This window comes from Caretta caretta, chromosome 3 (assembly GCF_965140235.1).
Source record: "Caretta caretta isolate rCarCar2 chromosome 3, rCarCar1.hap1, whole genome shotgun sequence".
NCBI lineage: Eukaryota > Metazoa > Chordata > Testudines > Cheloniidae > Caretta > Caretta caretta.
This window is the reverse complement of record NC_134208.1, coordinates 189832143-189844696: the sequence shown is the minus strand read 5'-3', so window position 1 is coordinate 189844696 and position 12554 is coordinate 189832143. Positions and strand designations below refer to the sequence as shown.

Here is a 12554-nt window from a genome sequence, read left to right as displayed (position 1 = left end):
TGCTCTATATCCTTTTTGTCTTCACATCATTTTTCCTTCTAAACTTTTTAAGTTCTCTCCCTCAGATCAATGCCTTACAAATTTATCACGTTTGCTCAATCTCATATAGGTCAGACCTGCAATTTTGCTAGGAACAACTGTTCACACTAATGAATCCCTTAGTATCAGTTTATTCATAGTTTCACTGTATCAGTTAGAGATGGTCCTGGACTAAAACTCCAGATGGTAACCCCACTAATCATTGACAGCATTCCGAATCCAAAGCTAGGGCTGGATCTGAGTTTTGCAACTGGCACCTATTTTTATGACTGGCAATATCAAAATTTTGACTCTAACCTGAAATTTTAGGTTCAAAATCCACATCTAGATCTGTAACATGCAATAGCTCTTGTCTCTAAAAAGGGCAGAACCAAAAGCCCAGATCTGAATACTCCCCAAAGTCTATGAATCTAAATTTAAACCGAATATATGCTGAATCACAAAAAAAGGGTTTGAATACTGTTCAACTTTAGGATGTTAGAAACCTGGACATTGATCTTCTTCCAAGGGATCAGGAGGAGGGAAATGTAATATTTATTGTATTTTTGAGTGCAAGTAGTTTAATTACATTTAAGGCATTTATTTGTATACTGCACATAGTAACTTGAAAATAATTGTATTTCTTTAACATGAATAACATTCACAATTCCAGAGTTATCACCAACGATCATTTGCATCATAGTCAATGGTGATCCTGCTGGACACTCTTCTAATTTCTTTGACAAGCCGTTAATGGGTCTATCAGTTTCCAGTATACAGAATGTGTAAAAACCCCAGATTCAGTACTGGCAGGTCTGAGAGGGTAGTTATCCTTGCACAGTTCCATCAAGCTGTAGGATCTAGGAAGGATGCTTCACTCAGTGTCGCATGGATCACCCTTTTTTCACCCATCATCCTATTTTGTTTTGATCAGAAAACAAAGAATCTATACATAATTAAAGAGATAATCACATTGCCAACACTATAGATCTGTGTGTATTTTTGCTCAGATATAGTAGAAGTATTCATATGATGTATAGCAGATAAAGTGACTGACATGAATTTGAAGAATTAAAGTATTAATGTTCTAACTCTGCCATTTATTTTATATGAGATATCAGAATCCATTTAATAAGTGTAATAAACATTAACTCTGGCACTTATAACACTATTCACTAGATTAATACAGGGTAATATTTTTAAAAATGCCAGTTAGATAGATATAAACAGTTGAACAGATATTTTTCAGACTCACTGTATCTAGACAGTCAGCCTAAGCCTTGAAAGCAAATTCATAGCCAGAAATCAATAGTTCCCCATTGATTTCATATGCATGGAAAGCATTTTGCTAGTACAATAAGAAAGTGAAGATGTGTCAGCAATGGAATTTTCATTCTTTAAAGCATGTGTTTTTCTTTTTTTTTTAAAGGTATTTCTTCAGATTTCTGCAACACATACAGCCTTGGAGGCCAGTGCCTATCAGGTTATCTTCCATGGGTGATTTGACAACTTTACCATTTGGTACTGAGGAAATTCCAGTATGCTGGGACTTATTTTTTTTTTTAAGACTTACAATTCATTAGCACCCTAATTCTTGGGGATCAGTTTACTGTGCTGCAGTTTTTGTCCTCTCTGTTTTGAGACTGCGAACCACAGACTACATATGTAAGTCGCATTCAGGCACTAAATGCATTTTATCAATGCTGCCTATTTATCACTCCCAAGATAAATTGGCAATGCCATACAATGGACATTAAATTCATTGGCATCAGCTCTAGCATCAAAGCAATGATATTAAAGTTACAGTTGAGAGGCACTGGCCATTTGTGATGAGAAACTACCAAAAAGGATACTTCGTAGCCACCTGAGACAAGGAAAATGCAGCCAGGTGGCCAGAAATCTTTCAAAGACATGCTGAATGACAGTCTAAAAGCATTGGGTAGCTCGAATTATTCTAGGAACAAGCTGTAAGCAACACAGCTAAAGAGTAGGGCTTAGTTCACGATGATGCCAAGATAAAAATGCCGAGCAGAGACGGTAAAGACGGATGTGTATATTGTCACATTCAAACTAACTTTTATATATTTTGTATCCAAACAGGAGAAACCAGGCACAATGCCAATTTACTCTTCGTTCAAAAACGGAGATCAGTTTTTCTCAAAGATCTCAATTCTGTTCACTCGTGGGACACTGGCTAGTTTCCAGGGGCATTTGCTCTGGGAGCTTGTTTGCTTCCAGGGTTTTGGAAAACCCACTAGGGACCACTGTGCCAAGAAAGAAGGAGGCGAAAGTAGCCAGATATGGAAGCTGAGAATATGGCAAATATCCCTCCCCCCACCACACCACCACACACACAGGCACTTCTTCTAAAACTCAAAAATCTGAACTTTTCTGATGTTTGAAAAGAAATCTGATCATTTCTTTCCACATTATTTTTCATTTTTGCTCACCTCTGGACAGGTTCTGCCCGGAACCACAAACTAGTGCCAAAATAACTCACAACAGCAAGCAGTGCCAAAAATCTCAGAAGGATCCCTTTTCTCATGATATTTCCAGCCAAATTTTGAGAACCCAAGTAATTCAGAAGGCAAGATTCACCGGTACGCTCTGGCCACTCTGGCAGTGCAAAACAGCCATAAATTCAGATTAGCTGGCCAGCACAGCCGGGTTTACAGCTGCTCTATATCACTAGAATGACGCAAAGCTGCCAGAGTAGTGATGAATCTGGTTCACATAGTTCAGAGGAACTCTGGATCAGCTTGTGAACTTGTGTGTGTCTTTTTGAATACCAATTATTTGTTCAAGTTTCAGTCTCATGCAAATTTAAATATTCAATATGATAAATCCTTAGTAGGGTTAATATTGAAAATGCCAACATACTGCTAACTATGTAAATATGACCAAAATAAGCATAAAGTAGTAACTTTCAGAGTTAAGTCAGGTTTTTCTCATCTCTGAGAACAGTGCAGAATTCATGGCATTACACTACCAGTGACTCGTTAATGAGTGGGTAGTAAAAATACCCGCCTTTCTGAATGCCAGGGGATATCAAAAAGTTACTCACTTCTGACTCAGTAATTACCCACCAAAAATGTAGATCAAGTGGTCGTCACCCAAATTAGTACCTGCCAAAGAATGCTTTTGGCAAGGTTGTCGTCTGAGAAACAGGAAACGAGTTGCAAAATATTATTAAAACTTGAAAATAACAGCTTTAAGTGTGAGCTACCATTTAAATAGACATAAAGGAGCAGAGACAGGAAATGGAGAAGCACAGGAACCGTGTAGAGAAGAGGGTTTAGGGTTGGGAATTGCCTTAAAAACAACCTCCCCCATTTTCATCCCATTCTCCCACCTCCCAATGGACTGTGCAGTCTAAGTTATTGTGTCTGGAAGACACATCATAGCTACTATATGAATGAACTAAAATGGCTTTAAAAAGTTCAGGGTCATGCATAAATGAGGAAGAGAGTAATGATGTCCCACTGATTTGGGCACTAGCCTAGGACTCAGTAGACCTGTATTCAAGTCCCTGCTTCTCTCTAGGCTTTCTATGCAAGCCACTTAGTCACTTTGTGCCTGAGTTCCCTGTCTGTAAAATGGGGATAACTGCACTTTCCTACCTCATAGGGTGTTGTGAGGATAAATACAATGAAGATTGTAAGGCACACAGACACTACAGTATTGGGGACCATAAAAGAACCATAGGTAGATATTAATAATATATTATTATCTATTATTTCATAGATGATAATAATAAAAATAATAATAATATAATAATAATAATTGATATTGGAAAATTGCAACTGTTGAGAAGAACAAAAGTAGGCAGGCTACTGCTTCTGGTGTTCCTGCTGCCATTTAACAATAAATACAATCAATAATGATCACTGTATACAGAACATTTTACCTCCAGGTACTTTACAATTATCTGCATGTAACACCTTTAGTATGCAACCATCCGATGTGGAAGGTGGCAACCAAATGTCTCACAGCAAACTGAACAACAGAGTAAGGTGCAGACTTTTTTTCCTGGACATCATGGTAGACCCTCACAAAAAGGACCCAGGGATATATTTCTGTCTACTCTGGCTGGACAGCACCTCAGTCTTAAACCCATATCTAAGAGACTTGCACACAGTAAATTGCACAGAACTCAATTTTTCTGCTATAGAAGGATGAAGGCTGAGTCAGTCCTGCCAAGATCTGAACCTCTACTTTGAGGGACTACTAGTGTTTCAAACCCAAGAGCTCCTTTGTACACACACATAGCACTAGTTTAATGAAATATTTTAAAATTGATTTAGCTAACTGTGACAGAGTTGGGCCGGATGGCAACAGGAGAGTAATCGAAGGCAGATATATTAGCCCCAGGTTAACTAGGTCCCTTTTCCCTGGGTAAGGTAACAAGGAAGGTTCCAGAATAATCAGGAATCTTCTGAAGACAATTAAGACAGACAGGCTGATTAGAACACCTGCAGCCAATTAAGAAGCTGCTAGAATCAATTAAGACAGGCTAATCAGGGCAGCTGGGTTTAAAAAGGAGCTCACTTCAGTTTGTGGTGCACGTGTAAGGAGCTGAGAGTGAGAACGCATACTGTTGGAGGACTGAAGAGTACAAGCATTATGAGATACCAGGAGGAAGGTCCTATGGTGAGGATAAAGAAGGTGTTGGGAGGAGGCCATGGGGAAGTAGCCCAGGGAGTTGTAGCTGTTGCACAGCTGTTCCAGGAGGCACTCTAGACAGCTGCATTCCACAGGGCCCTGGGCTGGAACCCAGAGTAGAGGGTGGGCCCTGGTTCCCCCCAAATCTCCCAACTCCTGGTCAGACACAGAAGGAGTTGATCTGGACTGTGGGTTTACGAAAATGGCCAAACTGAGGGCTGCTGTGAAGCTCCAAGGCAAGCAAATCCACCAAGAAGCGCAAGACCCACCAAGGTAGAGGAGGAACTTTGTCACATAACCCATTTCAAATGTTTCACATGGTCACTCAATATTAGTTTACAACTGGCACTGATGTAGCACAAATGCGCTAAAGCAAAAATGATACTTGATAACTGAATATTCCAGGTGTCTACGCTAGCTTCTTTGACAGATACTCAACTTGTGGGCATCATCATTTATGGGTATGCAGGAATCATCGGATCATTGTAAATATAAACTGTTTTCCTTTCAGTCTATCCATCCTCAAGGGCTTCTTTTCCATGGGTCCAGATGATGAAGATGTCATCAATGTAGTGCAAGTAGAGTAGGGGCATTAGGGGATGAGAGCTAAGGAAGCGTTGTTCTAAGTCAGCCATAAAAATGTTGGCATACTGTGGGGCCATGCGGGTACCCATAGCAGTGCTGCTGACTTGAAGGTATATATTGTCCCCAAATGTGAAATAGTTGTGGTTGAGGACAAAGTCACAAAGGTCAGCCACTAGGTTTGCCGTGACATTATCCGGGATACTGTTCCTGACAGCTTGTAGTCCATCTTTGTGTGGAATGTTAGTGTAGAGGGCTTCGACAGCCATAGTGGCCAGGATGGTGTTTTCTTGAAGATCATGGATGGATTGTAGTTTCCTCAGGAAGTCAGTGGTGTCTCAAAGATAGCTGGGAGTGCTGATAGCGTAGGGCCTTAGGAGAGAGTCCACATAGCCAGACAATCCTGATGTTAGGATGCCAATGCCTGAGATGATGGGGCATCCAGGCTTTCCAGGTTTATGGATCTTGGGTAGCAAATAGAATACCCCTGGTCGGGGTTCTAGGCATGTGTCTGCACATATCTGTTCCGGTGCTTTTTCAGGGAGTTTCTTGAGCAGATGGTGTAGTTTCTTTTAGTAATCCTCAGTAGGATCAGAGGATAATGGCCTGTAGAATGTGGAGTTAGAGAGCTGCCTAGCAGCCTCTTGTTCATATTCCAAGTTATTCATGATGACGACAGCACCTCCTTTGTCAGCCTTTTTTATTATGATGTCAGAGTTATTCCTGAGGCTGTTGATGGCGTTGTGTTCAGCACGGCTGAGGTTATGGGGAAAGTGATGCTGCTTTTCCACTATTTCAACCCGTGCATGTCGACGGAAGCAATCTATGTAGAAGTCCAGTCTGTTGTTTCGACCTTCAGGAGGAGTCCACGCAGAAGCTTTCTTTTTGTAGTGTTGGTAGGAAGGATTCTGTGGGTTAGTATGTTGTTCAGAGGTGTGTTGGAAATATTCTTTGAGTCGGAGACTTTGAAAGTAGGATTCTAAGTCACCACAGAACTGTATCATGTTCATTGGTCAGGAGTGACTCATAGAGTCATAGATATTAAGGTCAGAAGAGACCGTTATGATCATCTAGTCTGACCTCCTGCACAATGCAGGCTACAGAATCTCACCCACCCACTCCTGCAATAAACCTCTCACCTATGTCTGAGCTATTGAAATCCTCAAATCATGGTTTAAAGACTTCAAGGTGCAGAGAATCCTTCAGCAAGTGACCCGTGCCCCATGCTACAGAGGAAGGCGAAAAACCCCCAGGGTCTCTGCCAATCTGCCCTGGAGGAAAATTCCTTCCCGACCCCAAATATGGCGATCAGCTGAACCCTGAGCATGTGGGCAAGATTCACCAGCCAGATACCCAGGAAAGAATTCTCTGTAGTAAGTCAGATCCCACCCCATCTATCATCCCATCACAGGCCCTTTGGCCTATTTACCATGAATAGTTAAAGATCAATTAATTGCTATCAAGTGCAATTGAGTGCTTCAAGGATCTTTGTTAGGACTAGTGTTATTTAATATACTCATTAGTGATCTGCAAAAAATGGGGAGCTGGCAAAATTTACAGATGACATAAAATATAGAGGGTCATCAAGACAAAAGAAGATTAAGAAAATTAGGCAGATGTCATCATGATGGGAGATGAAATCCACTGTTGACAAATGCAAGGTAATGCATATTTGGAGGAATTATTTGAACTACTGGGTTGCTATTTGAATTGCTGGGTTGTAAATTAACTAACCACTCAAGAAAAAGAAATAGGTGACGTAGTGGGAAGCTCAGTGATAAAGCTGTTCAGTGGGCAGCAGTGGTCAAAGAAGAAAATAAAATGTGAAAATGTAGAAAGAGCGGGATAGAAATGAATACTAAAAATATTATGTCATTAAATAACTTGACAGTGCATTTGTATTGAAATGCAGCAACCAATCTATGTTCAACTCATCTAAAAAACCAAAACCAACATAGAAGAGCATAACAAAAATGATTAGTGGAAGGAGGACAGACTGTTTAGTTTGGAGAACACACATAAGAGGGGACATGAGAGAGTTAATGACAGGAATACACCAGGTCAGTTGCATGCTCCAAGTTACCTTGTCTCATAATACAATGACACTGAAATGCAACATTTTTAAAACTGATAGAAGAAAATGCATTTTACAATGATGTATTTTACACGATACATAATTAACCTGTGGAACAGATTGCCACAATATATCATTCAGGCTAAGGGCTTAATATGGTTCAGAAAAAAATAATTAGACATTTTTAATGATAATGAGAACATCAACAGTTAATTTGGACAAGATAAGATATTTATAAGGGATGTAAACCCTCATGCTTCAGGGCATAATCAAAGTACTAACTGATGGAAGTTGGGAAGAAACTTCTCCTTGTGCGTTAAGGGGTTTCTTATACTGTCCCTATATCCATCTGGTACTGGCTGCTATCAGAGACAGGATATTGAAGTGGATGGACTAGTCTTATCTGGTGTTGCACTTCCCAAGTGAAATCCTGACCCACTGAGTTCAATGGCAAAACTTCCATTCACTTCAATGGGGCCAGAATTTTACCCTTTCTGTTCCCTAACAGTAATTCTGGTGGGGGCGGGGAGGGGGGGGAAGGGGAGGCAGAGGGGGACCACACAAGTTGCAATAAATTAAAGCTACTATTGGATGCATGTCTTAAAAGAAGAAAGCATCATCTTGTTCCCTGCATGGTGCCAGAAACACCCAACTTTTCTTTGCTCCATGGTTCTTATACCTATGCTGCTCACAAGCTGACCACATTGTTATAACATAGATGTACCCAAAATGGTTTTAAATTTTGCAAGAAACAGGATGGTAGAATCCTGTCATTCTTCAAAACTACATTCTCCTTTTGTTGTCTTCTGTGTTAAATAATGAAGAAAGAGAAAAGTTATCATTGCTTAAATCCTCCTTCAGAATGAGAACCTGATCTCTTGGGTGCACTTGAGAAACCTGATCTGCAGCTTCATAGAAGCAGAAGTTCTCTGTAAAAATCACTTAGTTTAAATTATGGCCCACCCAAGCACAAGCATCTTTCCCCTCCCCCTCTCTTTATAGCCGTCCAGTTAATGTAATGTCTGTAGTACAGAACTACATCTGATTTGACTATTAATATGTAAACAGAATTTGACTGGCTCTTCTTTTGTGCTTATTGCCAAGATACAATCTGGCACAACAGTTTTGTCTGATAGACAGCCCTGGCCTATGCTTGTCAACTAGCCAATGCAAAATAACATTATTACTGTATGATCTTGAATTAGACTGTAAAATATTTCAGTTTTGTGACACACATGATGAAAAGATTTTTGAGTTCTCACATGTTTACATAATTAGCACAGCATATTTGTTAAATTAAGGTATCACTATCACCTTTATTACAATACCCCTCCACCTCCTCCACTGTGATGTCTGTTTCTTATGCAGTCTCAGATGCGTTAACTTTTTCAAAGACATCAGAAAAAGGAGTCTGTTCTCTGTGAGACTTCTTTTACTTCTGTGCAAGTCTAATAAAAGGTATCAGAATATCAACCCTGGTCATAGCCTTTCAAAAAGAATCTGGTGAGGTCCAACTCAAGTAAGGAAAAGAAAGCACTAGAGGGAAATGGCCTCAAAGACCCGACTTCAGGTGTATTTAATCCTTCTACTACGGGTTTTAAAGTATTAAGTAGCCATAGGCTATCCCTGGGTAGAAAGATGGCTCAGTGACATCCCTTTTGTAAATATGTAGCTCTTCAGCTTCCCCTAAACTTCACATTGAAGTCTGCTGCTTTTTCAGATTAATTCAGTTTGAATACTGCTGACTGTCTGTCACTACAGTCATATGTCACTGGTGGCAGCTCAGAAAGCCTAACCCCTTCTCTAATGTCATTGCACACAATTCATTTTTAAATGCAGTGTAATAGTTTAGGAATACCAGTAAAACAGTGTGGGAGAAAGCATTTTCAGTTCGAAGGGTATGCAGTGCAGTTTATAAAACTAAATTTAGATGTGCCACACATGTTTCCCTGGGATGAACATATACAATGTAGGTAAGGTTTGCAGAGCTTATAATAAATTAATAATAAAGGGCTAGTTTCACACTAAATAGTACTTCATTCCTCAGGCTGTTCCATAGGTTTCAGTGAATTCCCTCAAGGAATAAGGTAGTACTTAGCATGACTATCAGAAGCAAGTCCAGAATAACCACCAGAACAGAGATACGCTCCATTGGTCCAATTAGGAATCAGAGTGGGATTTTGAACACCCTGCAAGTTTAGAGTTAGGGGTCTGGTTCAGCCCATTATAAAAAGAGGTCAGCTGCAAGCTGTGAATACCCACAAAAGGTGCTTTGGCTCTAGGGATTTGATTCCAGCCCATCTCTGCAAAGGAGTACTTAAGTTAAAATATACATTTACAAATTTTTGACATCTGCATGTAAGCTCCCCCTCCCCCCAAAAATCACACATTTTATGGTCCAAATTATGCTCTCAGTTTATCTTCTGCAACTTCACTGATTCAGTGAGGTGGCATAGTGAAACAAATAGTAGAATTTGGCTTTTTAAACTTTAAGGTTTATGTGTAATTTAATGCAAAATATATTTAATTACAAAACATACAGTATATGCTGTTACCTGCCTAAAAAGCATCTGAAATTAGGACTAATGCTGCTCCAAATTTCAGTTTTCTGGCTTTCTGATTTAATTCTAGCTGCAATAATAAACACAGTCCGCTGTTTACAGCTCCATCAATAGTGCCTTGTGTTTTCTGTGACAATGCAGCTCTGGGCTGCCTCTGTGATTGTTTATTTTGTATCATCCTGAAGTTGCCATTTATTTACATTTCTCAAAACAGCTACCCCATTAAACAAATGGCCTGTTTTGTTAAGTCATGGTCAAGGATGTTTCCTTCAACTTATCACATCTAGAAATGCCATAGTCAGAAATGCTTTCAGGCTATTTGCTAAGAAAACTAACATAAGCTTCTTATCAGAAAACATTACATTTCCCTGAAAGGTGAACTGTTCTGTCAGTTATTCAGGCCATGTGAAATTCTATGACAGGTCACTGCACAGAAGTTGATGGCACACTGTGGTTGCCTCGAATGTAAGCCAGAGCCTTCAGCTACATATGACTGCAGGTAGTGACACAGAAGCAGCAAGCCTTTTCCCTCTGTCACATCTAACTGTGGGTTGTATTCAGGGCATAGGTTGGAGGAGGATATGCAGGGGGCTTAAGGATTCATCAAGAAGCATTGCAGATTTAGTGATGAGCCCTGTGTGTCAGCATCCAAGGTTCAAGTCCCAGCAGAGTCAGGCAGGAGAACAGGCTATTTTAGACTCAATGCACCATTGTGCTTTCAAACCTACTGCAAGAAATAAAGCCAGAAGAGAAGCTATGGATATTTCCAGTACTCACAACACAGGCTTCATTCTGCTAAAAACAAAATCAATATTAGCAACTGCATACTAACTACTAAAAGTTTAATGGAACACACTGGAGTTCAGATATTTTAGTTATTTTCCTTAATGCAAGCAGCTAATTTCCAGTTAGAATTCCACTAGTTAAAAATGTTGGTCATGTCAGTAAGAGGTGAGGAATAGCCCTCCTGGGATCAACACTGTATACGCTTTGTATTATACACATTTGCATGAAGCTTATGAACCTTCAGGAAAAGCTCTCCACAATGAAGCTAAAAGCTCTGGTTGGCACAATTCTCTGATTTTTGTTGGGTTTCAGTCATTATGGCACTGGAATCTGCACTACTAAATCCCGATGCATTGACATACATTGTGGTGTAATAACACAGAACACACAGAAACAATTGATTTAAGCAGGCTTCCCTTGTGCGTTTGCTGAGTCCCACTAGTTACAAGGTTTAAGACTACAGAGAGAGCATAAACATTAACAGACAAAGGGAAATCTGAAAAATACAAAACAAACCCCAACCCCCCTACTATATATTTTTCAGATAAATAATTATTTTTAACCTTTTCAGTTGAAGTCATTTCTGTTCTTTACACTTTATTCTAGCTTTGCTTTCTCATCTGGTTCTCAATTCTCATCTAGATGTGCTCTCTCATATTTCCAGGACAGTGTTTTCATTGCGTTTTTGATCAGTCACCCTGAGAGCGTAGAGTGTAAAGTTTTGAAGCAAAGCTTTGCTCTCTGATGTTTGGTTCCTGCCCTCAGCAATTTCAGTCATGTGTCTTGCTACAATGTTCTGTTTTGCTAATGGGTGTGTATACATCATTTGTGCTTTACTCCTGTGAGGAAGTGGCCAGTCTGTAGTCAGAAATAAATATTTTATGGGTTTTTTTTTTCCAAAAATGCCAGCCGCTTTTATTTTATTTATTCAAATTTATATTAACCATAGCTGGAGGTGCTCATCCTATGCTCTGGGTTCCTATCCCCAGAAGGGCTGCCCATGGATACAACCACCTCCACCGTGCTCCCTCTTCAACAGCCTGAGAAAACAGAAAGAAAAGATGGACTTTGCATTGTGACTGGAAGATTAACCAATCTGGGCTCCGATGGACCAACGCAGGGAAGTGCATTCCAGAAGTATGAACTTCTCACAGAGAATGCCTTGCCCCAGCCGATCCTCCTCATTTATAGGGCAGTGGGCTGAGGCTTGAGTCCCTCTTCTGATCTCAACTGTAGCAGTATCTCTCTTAGCTTCCCCATCTTATAACTCTTTCCTTTTTCAGGACAGTTATGAACACCCCGTGTTACCAATAGAAATGTCTCATGCAAGCCAGAAATTAAAGTTACTTGCTTTTATAGCAGCACTGCTATCTGATTGCAAAAATAAGTCTGTTGTTTCTCTTCAGGAATAGAAAATAACACTATGAGCAGGAAAGTCCCTCCCCAGTGGACATTCTTTAAAAGTTCCTTTGTAAACGTGGTAATACTTCCTGTCTATGCATGATCACAGTCCAAATGCAAAAAAACCCACCTCTGTTCTAAAAAGAAATGACACCAGACATGATCAGGAAACAAAGAAACCAAACTGATGCAATAATAGACAAATCTTCAGCAGATTTTACATAAGATTATTAAAAGTCCTTCCCCTTTGCTATATATTTGACAATGCATATGAAACCTGAAGTCTGAGATGTATCTCTTTTGCTCTCAGTATTGCTGCCTGTAGCCCGTGAATAAGTAAATGATTAAGAACATTTTAGATTTGGCATTGTCAGATATACTACCTGTCTCTTTTTGTTTCAGTCATGCTTGCTATTCTTACCAGTTTAGACATTTTCTATGTCTTCAGCCTTTTCTCATCTCCACTGACG

General features: G+C 39.8%; 1 protein-coding gene across 45 annotated transcripts in view; it reads right to left on the bottom strand.

Moving 5' to 3' along the window:
• The window catches only part of LOC125633483 (uncharacterized), a 786124-nt gene that overhangs the window by 188015 nt on the left and 585555 nt on the right, over window positions 1-12554 (bottom strand). For 2 of the 45 annotated variants that reach the window (XR_007355623.2, XM_075127200.1), the window contains exon 9: window positions 11628-11723. The exons of the other annotated variants lie outside the window; for them this stretch is intronic. The gene's annotated coding sequence lies outside the window, so the exon portion shown is untranslated. The remainder of the gene's footprint in view (window positions 1-11627; window positions 11724-12554) is intronic. 45 annotated transcript variants of the gene reach the window in all.